The following is a 6,000-nucleotide window of genomic DNA, read 5'->3' on the forward strand; positions in this document are numbered from 1 at the left end:
TGAAACATTAAAACTGTTCAGAATCTGGGCACTTAGACTTCCATTCTCTGTGTCAAACAGCTGAACAGGACAGGTTTAAAAAAATAATAATAATAAAATAAAAAAAATAAAATATATCTGATGTTGTGAAAGGATGCAATGTTGGCCAAGGTGGTGCTTTGAAATACTGCTCGCGCTCACTACGACTTTGACAGTGACATTGAACGTGTTGTATGTTCGCAGTGTTAGCTGCTGTGTGTGTGTGGCTCTCTAAACTTCAAATTCATCAACAGGGAAAGCCGAATTGCAAAGTTTTAAAAATAAATGTCATGTCTTGACTATCAGACTGATACTAATGCGTTTGCTCAGCCGCCACGAGTATATCAGAATGATGGACGAGCAAAAGCTACACTTTTGCACCGCCGACGATAAAAATCCAACATTAAATGTAACATTTGCTAAGCTGTATATAGCTGTGAAATATATCCACATAAACATGGGATGTCATCTATGTGCTTAATTCTTTTGAACTTTTAAACCGCCACGCGTGTGTGACGATTCTAATCTGGCGGGAGAAAAAGTATTTGACAGTTTAATCCATTTTCAATGGGAAAAAAGAATGCTACTTCTGAAACGGGTAAAAAAATGTTTAAAATAAGTTAAGATTTGCTTTTAAGAAGTACAAAAAAATGCCAATGGAACAAGCATTTCTTTAAAATTTCTTAAAACATTCAAGATGAAAGAGATCTTGAAATTAGTTATTGTATATTGAACTAGTTTCAGGAAGTCTTTGGTCTTAACATAAGCCTAAAAAGTAGAATTACCTGCTCATTTTAAGCCTTGTAATAAGCCAGTAATGCTTCAAATGAGAGATGTCCGATGGATCGGGTCCGATCACGTCATTTTCAAAGTATCGGAATCTAAAAAAAAAATATCAGAGATGCCTTTTTTAATATATATATTTTTTAATTAAATCGTTTTCTAATTGTACTTAACGTTACAGACATAATATGATACACTCATCCAGAGTCTTCAGTTTAGGCTTAAGGTAGGGTTATCAAATTTATCCCGTTAACAGCCGTAATTAATTTTTCTAAAAATTTATCATGTTAAAATATTTAACGCTATTAACGCATGCGCTGCACGACCCACTCACGCATTGTCGCGTTCAAACTGTAATGGCGCCTATACCTATATATAGAACTAAAAGGTAGCGTAAAATGTGTAGAGAGAATTTTGGCAGCCTTTGGAGCCTTTTTTTAATTGGCTAAAGCCTTACTATCCCTCTCCCTACGATCAGAAATATCGTGGGAAGCAATGTGGGGAAGAAAGGTAGTAATTGATCTTTTTCTCAACACCCTATGTTATTTCCTAACGCAGAGAAGATATAGCAATTGGTACCAATGTGCACAGTCATAGTTGCACTTCCCATCATAGATTTGGGCAGAATAGTTAAATGGCTACAGTATCATTTACTGAAAGCTCAACAAATACACAAGATGGCAATATTTAGTCACAATATACAAAGTCACATTTATCCTTTAAGAATTACAAGTCTTTCTATCTGTGGATCCCTCTTACAGAAAGAATGTTAATAATGTAAATGCCATCTTGAAGATGTATTGTCATAATAAACAAATACAGTACTTATGTACTGTATGTTGAATGTATATATTCGTCCGAGTTTTATTCATATTTTTCTTAATGCATTGCCAAAATGTATATGATCGGGAAAAAATATCAGAAATGATTGGAATTGAATCGGGAGAAAAAAAAAAAAAAAAAAAAAGCAATCGGATCGGGAAATATCGGGATCAGCAGATACTCAAACTAAAACGATCGGGATCGGATCGGGAGCAAAAAAACATGATCGGAACAACCCTACTTCAAATTAGTATTTCCGGTTTATTATGAGACTCAAAAAAAGTCTCATAATATGATTATCATACTTATATTTAGAATTATAGGTAGCACAACCTTGAGATAAAATAACTGCAAACAACCGCTTCCAGTATCCATCAAAGAGATTCTTCCAATGCTCTGCTGGAATTTTAGACCATTCTTCTTTCGCCAACTGCTCCAGGTCTCTGAGATTTAAAGGGTGCCTTCTCCAAACTGCCATTTTTAGATCTCTCCACAGGTGTTCTATGGGACTCAGGTCTGGACTCATTGCTGGACACTTCAGAAGTCTCCAGTGCTTTGTTTCAAACCATTTTCTAGTGTGTTTTGAAGTGTGTTTTGGGTCATTGTCCTGCTGGAAGACCCATGACCTCTGAGGGAGACCCAGCTTTCTCACACTGGGCCCTACATTATGCTGCAAAATTTGTTGGTAGTCTTCAGACTTCATAATGCTATGCACACGGTCAGGCGGTCCAGTGCCAGAGGTAGCAAATCAACCCCAAAATATCAGGGAGCCTCCGCCATGTTTGACTATGGGGACAGTGTTCTTTTCTTTGAAGGCCTCGTTTTTTTTTCTTCCTGTGAACTCTATGTTGATGCCTTTTCCCAAAAAGCTCTACTTTTCATCTGACCACAGAAAATTCTTCCAAAACGTTTTTGGCTTTCTCAGGTAAGTTTTGACAAAACTCCAGCCTGACTTTTTTATGTCTGTGGGTCATCCTGGGTATCCTACTATAGAGCCCCCTTTCATTCAGACGCCGACAGATAGTACGGGTGACACTGTTGTACCCTCGAACTGCAGGACACCTTGAACATGTTTGGATGTTAGTCAAGGTTCTTTATCCAACATCTGCATAATCTTTCTTGAAATCTCTCGTCAATTTTTCTTTTCCGCTCAAATCTAGGGAGGTTAGTGCCATGGGGTTTACACTTATTGATGACACTGCGCACGGTAGACACAGGAACATTCAGTCTTTGGAGATGGACTTGTAGCCTTGAGATTGCCCATGCTTCCTCACAATTTTGCTTCTTAAATCCTCAGACAGTTCTTTGGTCTTCTTTCTTTTCTCCATGCTCAATGTGGTACACACAAGGACACGGGACAGAGGTTGAGTCAACTTTAATCCATTTTAACTGGCTGCAAGTGTGATTTAGTTATTGCCACCACCTGTTATGTGCCACAGATAAGTAACATGTGCTGTTAATTACACACTTAGTGAAGCATCACATGATTTTTCAAAGGGTGCCAATACTTTTGTCCTCCCCATTTTCGGAGTTTTGCGTAAAATGAGAATGTTTTTTTTTTTTTTTTTTTTTCTATTCTCTTTTGTGTTTTTTTCATTGCAAGTAAAATAAATGAAGATATTACTACCAAAGCATTTGAAATTGCATTCATTTTCTGGGAGAAATCGAGCATTATCTGACAGAATTGCAGGGGTGCCAATACCTTTGGCCAGCACTGTATATAGATATGTTTTGCAATATGCAGGTGAGGCTCTGAATCTCTTCCCTCTCCTATCTTTGCTCTCGTTGTTTTGATTTTTAAAAAATCACACAAGGTTTCTGGATACATCATTCAAGAAAAGTTTAGGGCAAATTACTATTTTTGTAAATAAAAACCAAAAACAGATTATTATATTGTAGCATCTACAAGGACAACACCCACTTGGTGATGAGAATGCATACTCAACGGGAAAACAGTCCATTGTTTTGAATTAATTGTACCCACCTGGACGCCAAGAACTGTATGTAAAAAAATTTTCATTTATAATATTCATTAGAATAGCTGCGATTGGCAGCGCTACCTGGATAGGACGTCAATTGCCGTCGATGGGCAGCCAGTGAGTTAAAAGCAGCATGCCAGTTATCTAAAACCATATTATGGCAACCGTCACCGTTGCAGAGCTTAAATAAAATCTGAAAAGTTGTGCAGGTTGAGGTAAAAAATGACACATAACATCGTGTATTTCAAGTAAAGCAAGTCAAAATTAATGTTGATTTTTTTTTTTTTTTTTTTTAATTAACACAACAGTTATAGATACAAACAAAAACAAGCTCTTGACAGTTTTGTAGAAAGAAACCATATACAGTGATCCATTGCTACTTTGCGCTTCAAACTTCGCGCCCTCAGTCCATCGCAGATTTTTTTTCAATTGAAAAGTAATAAATACAGTATTTTATAGAGAGATCCCCGATCCGATCACGTACAGCCCTCACCTCTCCCTTCTGCTGCTTTTCTTGCTCACCACGCAGCTGGTTGTTAAAGTTAATGATGAGTGACAGCTCTGAAGCTTTGATCTTGCCAGAGAAGCTTGGGAGCACCTACCTTACAAAGCGCTGAATGTATGAGCTCGTTGTGCTTGTGAAACACTAGTGGTAGTGTGCTGTGGCGACTCATTGTGTGTAAGTGTGCAGCGTGTGCGGATTAAAGACAAGCATTTTGCTACATTATTCTTGTTTTAAAAAATAATCCGGTGGGACAGTAACATGTTTAAAACTTTTTTTTTTTTTTAATTTAAATTATACTTTGGCGAACAAAAGAAAAAACATGTCTTATATGAATCTCTTTCCAATGTGAAATCTGAATACATTGAATACACCAAAAAAAAAAAAAATAATAATAATTTTTATTTTTAATGTAAATTAGCTGCGCCTCCACTTCGCGGCTTTTATCCTGGGAAAATTATCGAGAGGGTTGTGTTCAAACAGATGCAGGTTTTTATGATGCAAAACAATCTTTTTAACTCATTTCAGTCTGGATTTCGGCCACAACACAGCACGTGCTTGTCAAACTCCTAAATGATATTCGTCAGAATACCGATGCAGGCAAATCATCTGTTCTGCTACTATTGGATCTCAGCGCCGCATTCGACACGGTTGATCACAACATACTACTCAGCATAGTGGAACAGCAGATAGGGCTTACTGACACTGTTCCTCAGTGGTTTACATCTTATTTACATGATAGGGATTTCTTTGTGTCAATTGGAAACCATCAGTAAGAACGAACCAAATTCACGTGTGAAGTCCCTCAAGGGTCAATTCTTTGACCACTCTTATTTAACATCTATATGCTACTCCTAGCTCAGATTATGGAACAGTATGACATCTCCTATCTCACCTATGCAGACTGCACACAACTCTCTACATTTCATAAATGCAATCATCAAATCAATGAATGAATGTGCCAGAATTTTCACCAGCTTAATGTGGAGAAGACAGAAGTGATCATTTTTGGGCCGTAAAAGGAAAGACCAAAGATAAGCAAGCACCTTAGCACAATGTCACTTACAGCTGCAAATCAAGTCAGAAATCTTGGTGTAATTATTGACTCAGACCTAAAATTTGATAGCCATCCAAAGTCCGTCACTAAATATGCTTATTACCACCTAAAAAATATAGCCAGAATTAAGGGGCTTCTGACTCAACAAGACATGGAAAATTTTTAGAAGATTGGACTATTGCAACGGTATATTTACAGGTCTTCATAAAAAATCAGGAAGCTGCAGCTTGTACTGAATACTGCAGCTAGAGTCCTCACAAATACAAGGAGACTGGACCACATTACACCGGTTTTGAAATCGTTACACTGGCTTCCAGTGAGTCAGAGGATAGACTATAAAATACTACTACTCGTCTACAAAACACTTAACGGCGTAAAATACATGCTTGAGCTGGTAGATTCCTATGAAACATATAGACCCCTAAGGTCGTCAGGAACTGGTCTCCTGTATGTTCCAAGAACCAAGCACAGTGAGGCAGCATTTAGTTATTATGCTCCTCACCAGTGGAACAAGTTACCTGAAGGTCTGAAATATGCTCAAACTGTTAGCTCCTTTAAATCAGGGCTAAAAACGCTTTTATTTAGCACAGCATATCCATAACTGTCTATATATTTCAAGGTATTTGCTGTCTATTCCTCTTGTGGTTTATCTCCATTGCTGATTTCAATTTTGATTAGTAGTAGTATTTTTTTTTTAGATTCTATTCATGATTAAATGCAATTTTTACGTATAATTTTATTTCCTGTTTCAATTGTGTTTGTTTTTACGTTCTATTGATTTAATGTGATTTTTACGATCTTTATGTGATGTGACAGAAATAGAACTCGGGCTGCAGCTA

The sequence above is a fragment of the Corythoichthys intestinalis genome, chromosome 18 (assembly GCF_030265065.1).
Source record: "Corythoichthys intestinalis isolate RoL2023-P3 chromosome 18, ASM3026506v1, whole genome shotgun sequence".
Taxonomy (NCBI): domain Eukaryota; kingdom Metazoa; phylum Chordata; class Actinopteri; order Syngnathiformes; family Syngnathidae; genus Corythoichthys; species Corythoichthys intestinalis.